At 41.4% G+C, this 15633-nt stretch overlaps 1 protein-coding gene across 6 annotated transcripts in view; it reads left to right on the plus strand.

The window, feature by feature from the left end:
- Positions 1-1900: 1900 nt before the first annotated feature.
- Positions 1901-15633, plus strand: part of clcn5b (chloride channel, voltage-sensitive 5b) — a 138612-nt gene continuing 124879 nt past the window's right edge. For 3 of the 6 annotated variants that reach the window (XM_080187576.1, XM_080187574.1, XM_080187582.1), the window contains exon 1: positions 2112-2288. The gene's annotated coding sequence lies outside the window, so the exon portion shown is untranslated. The other 3 variants (XM_080187578.1, XM_080187579.1, XM_080187580.1) reach the window with 3 other exon arrangements.

A 15633-nucleotide genomic window follows, 5' to 3' on the forward strand; every position in this document is an offset into this window, starting at 1 on the left:
CTAATATGTTACTCCCTACACCATGAGCTTTTGTTTTCCCTAATGGTCTTTGATAAGACACCTTATCAGATGCCGTCTGTAAATTCTGTATCTCTACATGCTCCCCTTTATCATTATTCCTTTAAATTCCTTTAAAGAACTCTCATAAATTGGTTAAACATGGCTTCTCTTTCACAAAGTCATGCTGACTTTTCCTGAAAAACTTGAGTTTTCACAGAATTGTTACAGTGCAGAAGGAGGCCACTTGGCCCATTGAGTTTGCACCAACCACAATCCCACCCAGGCCCTATCCTAATGATCCCATGCATTTATCCTAGCTAATCCCCCTGACACTAAGGGGCAATTTTTTATCATGGCCAATCTACCTAACCTGCACACCTTTGGACTGTAGGAGGAAATCGGAGCACCCGGAAGAAACCCACGAAGACACGAAAAGAATGTGTAAATTCCATACAGATTTTGACCCAAGCCAGGCATTGAATCCAGGTCCCCGGCATTGTGCTAACCACAGTGCCACCATGTCACCCCATCTGTTTTCTGAGTACCCAACTATAACCTCTTTAATGATCGACTGTAACACCTTCCCTATCACAGATGTACATCTAACTGGTCTATTGTTTCCTGTTTTCAACCCCCTCCCCCTCCTCCTTCCCCTTCCCTTGAATAGAGGGGTTACATTTGCTACTTTCCAGTCGGATGGAACCTTTGAAGAATTGAGAAGGAATTTTGGAAAATTAACACCAAAACATCTGTTACCTCACTCAAAATGAGCGTGGAAATGTGGAGAATACAAATTGAAATACAAATAATTGGGACTGCAATGTGAAGACAAAAAACATTTTTTAACTTTATTTGGCAAAAATGACGGTAAGGAGTTTTAACTTTGTTAATTATACATTATTTGTTCAGTTAAAAAAACCCAAGCTGGTTTTGCAGGTAAGAAACACTAAGATGCTCATAAAGACAGTGAATCTCGACCCTTGTATCAGCTATTTGCTCATTCGTGGTGGCACAGTGATTAGCGTTGCTGTGTTACAGTGCCATGGACCTGGGTTTGATTCCTGGCTTGGGTGACTGTGTGGAGTCTGCACAGTCTGCCTGCATTTCCTCCAGGTGCTCCGGTTTCCTCCCACAGTCTGAAAAATTGACTGATTAAGTGCATTGGTCACACTAAATTCTCTCTCAGTGTGGCGCAAGGTAGTTTGCCCAGATGAATGTAAAATGTCTAAAGTGTCTCCTTTACTGAATCGAAGAATCTCAAAATGTTGCTTGATATATGTAAAGAATTTGAATATTATTGCTTCTTGTGCAATGGGCATTTTGGAATGATTGTAATGTTCTCACAGATTTACAAATAAGGTATATTTTTGGGGAAGGAAAAGGACTTTCACGCTAACTTCAATGCAGTTGAAGGGTGGGGTGGCAAGTGGTTAGCACTGCTGCCTCACAGCAGCAGGGATCCCAGGTTTGATTCCCGATTTGATCACTGTGTGGAGTTTGCACATTCTCTGTGTGTCTGTGTGGATTTTCTCCCACAGTCCGAAAGATGGGCTGGTTAGGAGCATTTGCCAATTCTAAATTCTCCCTCAGTGTAGCTGAACAGGCACCAGAGTGTGACGACTTGGGGATTTTCACAGTAACTTAATTGCAGCGTTACTATCAGCCTACTTGTGACCCTAATAAATTTTTTTTTGCTGTTTTTATTCCAATTCAATCAAATCAATCCCAATTCAGAGTCTCAACAAGTTGAGACATTCCCGATCCAAGCTGACACATCAGGGCTCCCACCTCCTGTCTTGGGCTTGATCTGCATGTTCCCAGCTGATTGGAGTAGGCATAACTCCTCCTCCAAGGCTTGATCTCATTTGCATCTTAGCCAAAAGGCCAAGCTGCCGCTTTTAAAAATTGCTTCAAATGAAGCTAAAGTGTAAGCTGATGACTTCAACCAAGCACAGCATGTCGATATTACACTTGATCTCAGCCAAAAGGCTTCAAACACCTCTCTTAGCCGCTGTAGATGGTTGATCCTAGCTCAGGGGACGCTGCTGCGCTGGCTCGAGTAGGCCCGGTCTCCATGGTGACTGTGGTTCTGCTATTATTTCCGGGTGAGCTGGCGGGGTCAGGGTGGGGAGGTTGGGCTGTGATGTGTCGGTGTTGTAACGGAGCGGGGGAACGGGCAGCAGAGCGGCTCTCAGGCCGGTCCGGCACCACTTTACCCCGGGAGTGTGTGGCTTCTACCGAGGGTAAACCAAACCACGGCCTGATCTCGGAATAGAGGCAGCTGTCAGGTAGGATGACTCGCTCACCATCTCCCTTCACTTCATCTATTTCTTCCTAAAGGCTTTCAGCTTTACACCGCATTTTAATCAGTTTAAAAGACTGTTTAGCTCTCGTCGGGTAGAAGTGCGAGAAAGGTTAGTTGAACTGTCGCAGCACCGCCCTCCAGCCACAATATTTCCGATTATACTTAAAATTTATTTCTTCACCCAAGACTGAAGCTAATTGTAAAAGACAACTTCCCTCTGAGGGTGCAGATCACGAGGATATTTACGCAGCTGGCGAGGTAATTTGCAAGGTTTTTCGTTAGCGATAAGATTGCGTTCTGTATGTTAGCTTCACTCGTAACTTTAATGTTGCATTGAAGGGATCGTTTCATTCCAAGTTACGTCTCAGCAGTTTGAGTGGATCTTCAATTCATGCACGTACTCGCTGTGGAAGAACTGTTCATATATTAAATACCTGGTTATGTGCGCCACAGAGTCATTACAAACTGAACAGCGAGTGCAAGATTGATTTTGTTTTTGGTTTGTGCTGGCTTAATTGAACTCAGCTAGGACCTTGGTATACTTGCTTTAGGGGAGGAAATGTATAAGGTTTCTGCTTTGGATCTAGATATCGATGCTTGAAATCCATTTTTGGGGGTCCTTGGTAAGGACAAGTTTTGATTTCTATGTTGAATGGGCCGTTGATGCAATGTAGGCATGTAAATATAAAGACCTTCCCACCTTTTGATCTTAACAAGTAGAGATGACGGATCTGTGCTTTCAAAAGAACAAGGGAAGAAATTGCATAATTTAGTTTTGAGTAGCATGTGTCTGGTGGCAATTTTATAAAATATTTTAATGGGATTGGAGTGCTGCTGTAGGGCTAGCATTTGTTGGCTATCCCTAATTAAGTACTCTTGAGAAAATGAAGGTGAATTACATTCTTGAATGACTGCAATCTATTTCGTATGGATACAGTATTTTTGGAATGGAGTTTCAACTTTTTAAATCCAGTAATAGTGGTTAGTAATGGAGTGTGACTTGGAAGAGAACTTGCAAGCATTAGTGTTCCCATATGCCCTAGTTGTGGAAGTCAGGTTTGGAACATGTTGTCAAAGGAGCCTCGGTGAGTTGCTGGAGTGCATCTTAGATGGTACGTACCTCTACCACTTTTCATAAATGGTAGAGGGAGTGAATTTTTTAAGTTGGTGGTTGGGATTGCTATGTAGCTGGTTCAGTTCAATTTCTGGTGAATGTAAACCATGGAATGTTGATTAGTTGGGAATTTTCTGATAGTGATACCAAGTGGCAATGGTTAGATTCTCTCAAATTGGAGATGGGCAATGCAGAGAAGTGCAGGTGTCAGCTAAATAACTAACAACTCTCTCAATTTACCAAACTTTACCTAAACTCTAAATCATGCAGCATCATTTGCATGATGCAATGTTCATCATAGTTTTCTTTTGAATATTATTTTCTCTTCTGATTAAGTGCAATCAACAGTACTGTAGTATTGTACTGTAGAAATGTGCATTCCTGCGTTTATTTTGTTTTATATTGTTAGTCAATCTGCTGTTATATTTATGTAATCAGAGCAATTAAAATTTTTCAGGTTAGAAAAAAGGTTTAAGAAACCAATGTAAGGAAGTAGGAATAAGTGTAGGAGGAGGTGGGGAAGTTGTGAGAAACTCAAACCCCTTCAAAGTTGAGGCCGCAATATTCCCTTTGTTCCTCTCTTTGATTCAGATCTTGATTCAGACTTTGTTCTTGTTCTCCTCGAGAACATTCCCTCATAGCACTCTTATTCCACATTTTCCTCCTTTTTCTTCCTGCTCCCGCATTTCCAAAACACACAGCTTTTGACAAACGGATTGTCCATGAAGCCTTCTGCAAATCTACACTGTAAGTTTGGGATCATAGAATGTATAGAACTTGAGGCCATTTGTTAAAATTAATAAAGTTAAAGTTTATTTATTGGTTATAAGTAGGCTTACATTCACACTGCAACAAAGTTACTGTGAAAATCCCCTAGTTGCCACACTCCGGTGCCTGTTTGGGTATACTGAGGGAGAACTTAGCATAGCCAGTGCACCTAACCAGCACATCTTTGGACTGTGGGAGAAAACCAGAGCACCCAAAGGAAACCCACGCAGACACGGAGAATGTGCAGACTCCACACAGGCAGTGACCTAAGCCAAGAATTGAACTTTGGCCCGTGCTGCCTCTGTTGGCTCTTCGGAAATCTGTCCAAATAATCCCACTCTTGCTTACAGAGATTTTCATGTTCCTTCTAGAACAGGGTGGCCAAATGTGGATGTATTATGGTAACTGTACTTCATTTGCTGCCCCTGAGCTGGATCCAGAAAATGATGAGCATTTTCCAATTTTATGAAACAATAATCAAAGTGACCTGGAATTTTATCACTTTCAAAGAACACAGTTGCACCTTATCAGCAGAGTAATGGTGCACGTTACGTGGTGTTGCACTGTACTTTTTTACAAATATGTATTTGCCTTACCATGAATGACACCAAAGCCCCATTACTACAATGATTTATACATAGTGTCTTTAACATAATGAAACATCCCTTGGCACTTTCTATATATCAATATATACAAAGAAAATTGAATTTTGAAAGGGTAAAGTTAGAAAAACTGTCTTCACTTATGCGGAAGCCCAAAACTAGTTGTCAAAAAATGAGAATCATCAATAAATCCAGTTCCGAATTCAGGAGAAAATTCTTTATTTAGAAAGTAATTCAAATGAGGAACTCACTCCCACACAGTAACTGAGGTGAATAATTTAGATGCATTTCAGAGGAAGTTTAAAAAAAGGAATAGAAAGTATGTGGATAGGGTTAGATGAAGAAAGTGAGGAAAAGGAGAGAAACATTTGGGATGGACCTGTTGAGCCAAATACCCTGTTTTGTGCTTTAATTTATTAGAAAGTGATGTATTAAAAACTTTCTGCCTTGGGTTTCGGAGCTAGGAAAGAGCAATTCCACCCATCAGTGCAGTAGATCTGTCTGAGGAGAATGGATCCTCATTTCTCCTCAGTTTCTGAAGAATTCTGTGCACCACTTGGATCTCAGCAAAACTGAACTTTTTTAATGGTATTGCGGAACAAGGGTTCACATACAGGTCAGGGAGGAACCTGTGGTTCCCAAAGTTCTCCAACCAGTGGTTTTCCTATGCCAAATTCTCTGATCGGTCACATAGTTCCGTTGCTGAAAGCAAGAATGGAGAATTTGGTGCTCATCCAAATCTCCATTCACTGCAGCAGGACCAGAGAATCCCACTGGTGTGAACAGCTGGAGAATTCCCTTCCCAACCTTTCTGGGCCTGTTATAATTAATTGTTAGAGATTGATTAGTAAAAAACTCTCATTCACATTGTGTCATGTGACTACCAGGATGGTAGAAGATGAACTGGATGGACCTTGGTCTTTCATCATCAATTCCTATGGCCCCGGATAAGAATAAGATTCTCTGGGTACAGACAATCCTCCAGCTTGATATACAATTTGTTCCTGAAAACCGCCTTGTAACTAGAAACATTGTAACTTGGAATTGATTTTCCTATAAGGAACAATGCAATAAATAGGGGATTGGTTCCTGAACCCTATTTCACTAGATCACCCCTTATTTGATGTTTTGTAGTTTTGAGAAAAAAAGCTGTTTACAATAAGGGGTAAATAAACTCAAACTTATTTGTGAAACAGGCATCCGACCTGCCAGTTTCCACTTGGCAGTTTTCAACTGGGGCATTTATCAGATCTGAGAGATTTTCTATATCTGAGAAGCAATTTGCTCTTGCAGAGGTTGTGAAAGGCAGAACATAACTGTTGGTAACTGTCTGCTGGCACGGCATCATAAAGTCAAAACTAGCATTGTAAAGCCAAAAAGGGGTCTAAATTTATAAATGTAAAGTCAAAGACTGCCTACAATAGGTTCCTTCCAATTCTGAAGTATCAAATTGTTATCAATTGAGGTACGAGTGCAATGGTTGACTTCTGCATTCCTGGAATAGGAAGGGGACATTTGGCCAGCATTTCCTCTTTTGATTGTCATCCAGCAGCCACTTCAAGAAGTGGTGTCCATGGCCATTTGGTGATGCTCTTTTGGAACTGTAATTGGAATATTTGAGGGGGTTGTTGGCAACACCAGTTCCTTTAGAGAAGAGGAGGAAAATAATAATAAAATACAAACTGCCCATGATGCAATTTTTAAAAATATTTATAATCGTGCTCTGGAACCAAGAACAGTAAAAAGTCTGACAACACCAGGTTTTAGTCCAACCTATTTATTTGATAATATACTCGCAAGCTTTCGGGTTAGCCCCTTCGTCAGGTGAATGGAGAGTTCTGGCCTCAGACAGAGCATATAAAGCACAGACAGTTTAGAGATTTCTAAACTGTCTGTGCTTTATATGCTCTGTCTGAGGCCAGAACTCTCCATTCACCTGACGAAGGGGCTAACCCGAAAGCTTGCGAGTATATTATCAAATAAATAGGTTGGACTAAAACCTGGTGTTGTCAGACTTTTTACTGTGTTTACACCAGTCCAACGCCGGCATACCCACACCAAGAACAGTAAACAGTGTTGATCAAAAAGCACTTTTTTCATTGGAAAAATTTAAATCATGGAAAAATTTGACTGGAAAGTAAAGTAAAATGATGTGAATACCTACACATAGAGTTTTGTAAATTGTGTATACAGTGATCAGTTTCTTGCTGTTTGGCCTCTTTCAGTAAGATTTAATAATGTGACTTTCCAAGATTTAGACTTGGAGTAACCAATATTTGGCTACCAATGGTGAAGAGTTGATATATAAAAGCAGCTTTTTGTTTCAATTCCTCATTTAAAAAAAAATAGTTCTCATTCTAGTATGACTATCAGAGCATGCACTAGTAAACATGCAGTAAACTGGCTGCAAATAATGTACAATTTTTACTTTAAATTGGCTTTGTACTTTGATCATTACAAAAAGATTAGTTGCATTTTTGTTTTCATGCTTATTGCTTCTCTGAATTATTGTGAAGTTCAAGTACGTGCAAAATGCAAGAAAAGAAAAAGAAAGTTTAACTTGATTTTGGTGGTGTGGTAGGAAGTATAAAAATTGCTTCAGATGATATTTGAAACCTGTGAAGTGACTTGTGCTGTAAGTTAAACAATGTATTGTGTAACCTGTTAAAGAACATTCCTGAAATGCCTGGCAAATCATATACACACCCTTTCCACCCAGATACTTGACAATTAGGGCAGTTGTTCTTTGGATAAAAATAAATTCTTGAAATTATATGAATTTTGCATCATGGCATGAATGGTTACACAGTAAAAAGTCTGACAACACCAGGTTTTAGTCCAACCGATTTATTTGATAATAGACTCACAAGCTTTCGGGGTTAGTCCCTTTGTCAACCTGACGAAGGGACTAACCCTGAAAGCTTGTGAGTCTATTATCAAGTAAATCGGTTGGACTAAAACCTGGTGTTGTCAGACTTTTTACTGTGTTTACGCCAGTCCAACGCCGGCGTACCCACATCATGAATGGTTACCACACAGAAGGAGGCCATTCAGCCTGTTGTGTCTATGCTTGCTCTTTGCAAGAACAACTCCATTAGTCTCAATCCCGCTCCCTTTCCGTGTAGCCCTTCAAATGTTTTCTCCCAAGGTGCTTATTCAATTCCTTTTTAATAGCCACAGTAAAAACCTACCTCCAACATATTGTAACCACATAGAATCCCTAGAGTGCGCATGAGGCTACTCAGCTCATTGAGTATGTTTCTCTGAGTCTGCACTGACTCTCTGACAGAGTATCATACCCAGGCCCTCTCCCCCACCTTATTCTTCCAACCCCACACCTTTACCATGGCTAAGCTACACATCTTGGGACGCAAAGGGGTAATTTAACATGACCAGTCCACCTAATCTGCACATTTTAGGACTGCGGAAGGAAACCGGAGCACTCTGCGGAAATCCATGCAGACATGGAAAGAATATGCAATACAGTCACCTAAGGCCAGAATGGAACCCTGGCCCCTGGTGCCAGGAGGCAGCAGTGCTAACCACCATGCCAGCCATAATGCTGTGTTCTTCCTCATGTTGCCATTGTTCTTTTGCACTCGCTTAAAATCTGTGTCCTCTGATCTCCCTTGTGCCAATGCGAACGGTTTCTCCCTGTTTACTCTGTCTAGACCCTAAATTGTTTTGAACACCTTTATCAAACTCCTTTGCATCTTTCTCTGCTGTAAGGAGAACAATTCCGGTATTTTAAGTCTATCCATGGATCCAGGAACCATGTTCATAAATCGTTAGTGGATCCACTCTAAAGCCTTTGTGTTCTTCCTGAAATGTAGTCCTCAGAATTCTACAATAGAGATTGAACAAGTGTTTTATAAAACATAACCTCTTTCCATTCTTAATCCACACCTCCATTTATAAAGCTCAGGATCCTTTATACTTTTTGATAGTACAGAGCTTAAGTACTACTGAGAAAAAAGACATGACAAGCTTTTCATCTTGTACTCATGTGAGAATACCAAATTTCAGAGAGAACAGAAATTCATACTGCATGAGAAATGGGGTGCTGATTGGTTTTCAGATCAGCTCTGATTGTTTCAGACATTGCCATGGTGAATGAACCAGGGAGCTATTATCCCCTAGCTTTTGTTATTCATTAAAAACACACACTGCCTGAATATATTCTGTTTTGCTTGAAGAGAACAGGTCGTTGCATATGAATATATATAGCTTCTGGCAAGCATAAATGACTACATTGTGAGCCTGAGTCATAATCTTAAATTGATAGTGTAATTCTGAACACGCTTAGCATTGTTCACCAAGTGCTGCTTAATCATGTAATCACATCTAAGGTTTCATTATTATTTGAGATTTGTAAACATGGGTTGGTTGAGGACCTTCAGTAGTCTGACTATTTTGAATAGCTAAAGAGATATGTTGTTTGATATGATTTGCCATAATTTAGATTTAGAGCCTATGCATCTGGCATTGCAGGTTTAATGTGGTGCAAATCAAAGGGGCTGCTTTGTCCTGGATGATGTCAGGCTTCTTGAGTGTTGTAGGAGCTACACTCATCCAGGCAAGTGGAGTATGTTTCATCATGCTGCTGGCTTGCGTCTTATAGATGATGCACGGTCTTTGAGGAATCGCACACCATAGGGTTCCTCCCCTGTCCTGCTCTTGTAGCAAGAAGTCTCACAACACCAGGTTAGAGTCCAACCAGTTTATTTGATAGTAATCTCACAAGCTTCTGGAAACGGTGTTCCTTCGTCAGGTATGTGGAAGGTTCTGTGGAAGCAGAACCTTCCACACACCTGACGAAGGAACACCGTTTCCAGAAGCTTGAGATTACTATCAAATAAACTGGTTGGACTTTAACCTGGTGTTTGTGAGACTTCTTACTGTGTTTGCCCCAGTCCAACGCTGGCATCTCTATGTCATGCTCTTGTAGCCACAGTATTTGGTTTAGTTTCTGGTGAATGTAAACTCCCAGGTTGTTGGTGAGAGATTCAGTAAAGGTAATATGGAATGTCAAGGGGAGGTTAGGTTCTGTCTTGTCAGAGATCTGACACTTGTTGGTGTGATTGTTATTTGCAACTTATGAGTCCAAACCTGAATATTAGAACATAGAACACTACAGCACAAACAGGCCCTTCAGCCTGCAAGTTGCACCAATCATATCCATACCTACCAAGCCTATCTATAATTCTCAATCCCATTAAATCCCATATACTCATCCAGAAGTCTCTTAAAAGACCCCAGCGAGTTTGCCTCTACCACCACCGATGGCAGCCGATTCCGCTCACTCACCGCCCTCTGAGTGGAAAAACTTACCCCTAACATCTCCTCTGTACCTGCTCCCCAGCTCCTTAAACCTGTGTCCTCTTGTTGCGACCATTTCAGCCCTGGGAAATAGCCTCCGAGAATCCACCCTAACTATACCTCTCAACGTTTTATAAACCTTTATCAGGTTGCCTCTCAATCTTTGTCTCTCCAGGGAGAAGAGACCTAGCTCCCTCAACCTATCCTATTGTCCAGGTTTTGCAGCATATGGATACTGCTTCAGTATCTGAGAGTCACAAATGGTGCTGAACGTTGTGTAATTATCCTTTAACGTCCCCACTTAAGACTTAATGATGGAGGGAGGATCATTGATGAAGCAGCTGAAAGTAGTTGGGCCTAGGAGGCGACCCTGAGACACTCCTGCAGTGATGTACTGGGGCAGAGATGATTGACCTCCAACAACTACAATTGTCATCCTTTGGTGCTCAGTATGACTCCAATGTGTATGAAGACATTGAAATTATAATATTTGTTAACTTGTTCTTTTTGACACAAAAAACTGATCACGCAAAATTCACTGCCACAGCGAAAATTCAAAACTTCTCTATTTTCATTTTTAGTTGATGCCATACTGTTATTTAGTGAAGTGCTACGTAACAGACCTGTCAGCAAATTTGAAGTGCATGAGGTAAAAGAGACAGTGCTACAATAGATATGAAGTGTATTTAGATTTCCAAAAGGCATTTAACAAGGTGCTGCATAAGAGGCTGATGCATAAATTAGAAGCCCATGGAAGTGGAAAAAGTGTGATCAGATGGATTGAAAACTGGCTGTCACATAGAAGTCATGATGTGGTTATGCTGGCGTTGGACTGGGGTAAACACAGTAAAAAGTCTGACAACACCAGGTTTCAGTCCAACCGATTTATTTGATAGTAAATTCACTAGCTTTCGGGTTAGCCCCTTCGTCAGGTGAATGGAGAGTTCTGGCCTCAGACAGAGCATATCAAGCACAGACAGTTTACAGATTACTGATTAGAATGCGAATCTTTACACCTAACCTGCTGTTCAAGTCTTAAAGTGGCTAACAATGTGTGTGGAAGGAGCACTGATCCCAGGTTAAGGAGATGTGTATTGTCTCCAGACAGTACAGTGAGTGAGGTTTTGCAAACCCAGGCAAGTCACGGGGGTTACAGATAGTGCGACATGAACCCAAGATCCCTGTTGAGACCGTCCTCGTGTACGGAACTTGGCTATCAGTCTCTGCTCAGCGACTGCGCTGTCGTGTGTCGTGAAGGCCACCTTGGAGAATGCTTACCCGAAGGTCAGAGGCTGAATGCCCATGACCACTGAAGTGTTCGCCAACAGGAAGGGAACAGTCTTGCCTGGTGATTGTCGAGCGATGTTCATTCATCCGTTGTCGTAGCGTCTGCATGGTCTCCCCAATGTACCATGCTTCGGGACATCCTTTCCTGCAACGTATCAGGTAGACAATGTTGGCCGAGTTGCAAGAGTATTTACCGTGTACCTGGTGGATGGTATTCTCACGTGTGATGATGTTATCCATGTCGATGATCTGGCATGTCTTGCAGAGGTTGCTGTGGCAGGGTTGTGTGGTATTGTGGTCACTGTTCTCCTGAAGGCTGGGTAGTTTGCTGCGAACAATGGTCTGTTTGAGGTTGCGTGGTTGTCTGAAGGCAAGAAGTGGGGTTGTGGGGATGGCCCTGGCGAGATGTTCGTCTTCATCAATGATATGTTGAAGACTCCGGAGAAGATGCCGTAGCTTCTCCGCTCCGGGGAAGTACTGGACGACGAAGGGTACTCTGTCCACTGTGTCCTGAAGAGTCCAGAGAAGATGATTATCATTGATGAAGACAAACATTTCGCCAGGGCCATCCCCACAACCCCACTTCTTGCCTTCAGACAACCATGCAACCTCAAACAGACCATTGTTCGCAGCAAACTACCCAGCCTTCAGGAGAACAGTGACCGCAATACCACACAACCCTGCCACAGCAACCTCTGCAAGACATGCTGGATCATCGACATGGATGCCATCATCACACGTGAGAATACCATCCACCAGGTACACGGTAAATACTCTTGCAACTCGGCCAACATTGTCTACCTGATACGTTGCAGGAAAGGATGTCCCGAAGCATGGTACATTGGGGAGACCATGCAGACGCTACGACAACGGATGAATGAACATCGCTCGACAATCACCAGGCAAGACTGTTCCCTTCCTGTTGGCGAACACTTCAGTGGTCACGGGCATTCAGCCTTTGACCTTCGGGTAAGCATTCTCCAAGGCTGCCTTCACGACACACGACAGCGCAGAGTCGCTGAGCAGAGACTGATAGCCAAGTTCCGCACGCATGAGGACAGTCTCAACAGGGATCTTGGGTTCATGTCACACTATCTGTAACCCCCGTGACTTGCCTGGGTTTGCAAAACCTCACTTACTGTACTGTCTGGAGACAATACACATCTCTTTAACCTGTGATCAGTGCTCCTTCCACACACATTGTCGGCCACTTTAAGACTTGAACAGCAGGTTAGGTGTAAAGATTCGCATTCTAATCAGTAATCTGTAAACTGTCTGTGCTTGATATGCTCTGTCTGAGGCCAGAACTCTCCATTCACCTGACGAAGGGGCTAACCCAAAAGCTAGTGAATTTACTATCAAATAAATCGGTTGGACTGAAACCTGGTGTTGTCAGACTTTTTACTGCGTCACATAGAAAACAGAGCATTGGAATAAATGGGTCCTTTTCAGAGTGGAAAAATGTAATTAATGGAGTACTGCATGGATCAGTTCTTGGCCTGCAATTATTCACTATTTACATTAATGACCTGGAGGAAGGAACAGAATGTAAAGTTTCCAAATTTGACAATGATACGAAAGTAGGTGGAAGAACATGTTGTGATTCTGCAATGGGATGTAGATAGTTGAGTGACAGGGGGAAATCTGGCAAATGGAGTTTAATGTGGGGAAGTGCAAGATCATGCGCTTTGGTAGGAGGAATCAAAAGGCAGATCGTTATCTAAATGGACAGAAACTGCCAGTAAGTAAAGCACAAAGGGATCTAGGTGTTCTAGTGCATGAATCATAAAAAGCTAGCAGACAGGCTCAACAAGTATATAAGAAAGCAATTGGCATTTTGACCTTTATTGCAGAGGGGTTGGAGTTTAAAAATAGGGAGTTTTTGTTGCACTTGTACACAGTATTGGTGAGACTTCACCTGGAATAATGCACACAGTTTTGGTCCCCTTACCTAAAAAAGGATGTAGTAACATTGGAGGCATTTCAAACGAATTCAACAGCGTAATTCCCAGAATGAGAGGGCTGCCCTATCAAGGGAGACTACATAGTTTGTATCTATATTTCTTGAAGTTTAGAAGAGTGAGGGGTGACCTTTTTCAAACATATAAGGTCCTGAGGGGGCTTGACAGGGTGGATGGTGAGATGTTTTCACTAGTTGGAGCATTGTGAGGAACGGCACAGAGCTATGAGGTAAAGGGCTGGTAGAACAGATGGATGAGTAGCAGACTAAAATTAATGTAGAAAAGAATAAAGTGATATGTTTTCCTCGAAAGAATGAGAAGAGGCAATGTGAAATAAAGGATATGATTCTGAAGCTTTAAAGGTACAGAGGGACTAGGCAGTGGACATACAAAATTAATGAAGTTGGTAGGGAAGGTTAAAAATACATTTAAGGCAAAGGGTACAAAAGCAATAGATATAATAAACTTTGAAACACTGGTGTGGTCTTAGCTGGAGTCTTGTGCCCAATTCTAGGCACAGGATGGGAAGGAATTTGAGAATGGTTTTTCAGATGAAAATCTTAAATTATTGCAGATAAATTGACGAGGCTGAGGCTGTTCTTCATGGAGAAGAGAAGGTTGTGGAGAGATTTGATAGAGATCTTTCAAATCTTGAGGGATTTGGACAGACTAGATGTCCCCATTGCAAGGCTTAAGAACGAGAGGGCGCCAATTTAAGATGAATCACAGGTGAACTAACAACAACATGAGGAAAATTTATTTTACGCAATGGGTGATTAGAATCTGGAATGTACTGCATGAGGGTGTGTTGGAGACAAATTCAATCATGGTTTTCAAAAGGAAATTGAATAATTGGCTAACAGGAAACATTTTGCAGGGCTACAGATCAAACACGTAAAAATGGAACTACTGACAGAGTTGCTTTTACATTGTCTAGGTACAGACATGATGGGTCAAATGGCTGCCTTCTGTACTGTAACCATTCTTTTGTTTCTAAAAATAGTTAATACTCCAATGTTTCCAACGTCAATGTTTCCAGCATCCTTGATACGCTGACAATAACTTTATAATTTCAGAACATCTTTGGTTTGTTTTACACATATATCTGATCTTTCCTGCCCTCTTTTCTTTATAGTTTTTTAAAAATGTATTTTATTTATTACCTAGTCCTTTTTTGATTTTAGTTGAACTAATTTACGATCCACTTAATATAATGTCTTTTTTAAAAAAATCCTCAAGGACGATTAAGGATTGGCAATAAATGTTGGCCCAGACAGTGGTGCCTCATCCCATTAATTTTTTTTTAAAAATCAAGCTTTGCTGCTTTCTTCAGAGCACTGGTGACTACATTCATAAATTTATTTGCATACAAACCTCTGGATGATGTACAACACGGCTGGTTAAAATGGGAACCTGTTTGGATTTTTGAGTGTGAAGCAAAGAGCAATTTTTCTAGTTGCAGCATTGCTACTTCAGCAAATTTGGTTTTAATACAGTAGAACTTGTAGCAATTTTAAACCAAAGTTTGAATTGAGTAATGGTATTTCCATTATTCAAACATGACCAAATGTTCGTTCCTTCTCTGCTGAAGGTTCCAAGTGCTGCTGAGGTAGAGTTCCAATAATACAACTATCATAGGTGTGTGTTCTTCATAGGAGAGCCTGGGCAGGTAATTGAATTATGTAAAGTATCTAAGAATAACACACCATTGACCCCATTCAGCCTGCAGGAATTCCAGCAGGGAACATGAGTGAGGGCATTGATTTGTCATAGGAAGCTTCCCCTACAGAGGAAAGACACTTGCAAAGAAGACACAATGAACCATAGTCATGTGTTAGGGTGGATGCCATTCATATGTTTGACCAAGATCGATTTTGGGAGTACACTCGGAACTATGTGGCAATTATCTGTTGAGGTGGTTAGTGAAGACAGCAAAGTTTGACAATGGATTTTTGCGGTGGATTGATGCTTTTGTAGGAAGAGGAATAGTGTCTAAGAGCAGAATCATTGACAATGTCCAATAGCCTTCCTGTAATCCGATTAATTAGTATATCAACCAGTGGATAACAGAGAAGCCATCAAAAGTGATTTTCTGGATACGAATAGATAAGAATGAAGCTAGGTGAGAGCTGTCCCACTCAACTAGATGATAATGGCAAAGGGTGGCGTAGTCAACCGTGTCAAAGGTTGCAGACAGGTTGGGATGGATGAGGAAGGAAAGATTACTTTTGTTATGTGGCTTTAAATACTATAATAAACACTAGTCTGTGACTTAAA

This window comes from Carcharhinus amblyrhynchos, chromosome 4, assembly GCF_965287045.1.
Source record: "Carcharhinus amblyrhynchos chromosome 4, sCarAmb.v2.hapA, whole genome shotgun sequence".
Lineage (NCBI taxonomy): Eukaryota > Metazoa > Chordata > Chondrichthyes > Carcharhiniformes > Carcharhinidae > Carcharhinus > Carcharhinus amblyrhynchos.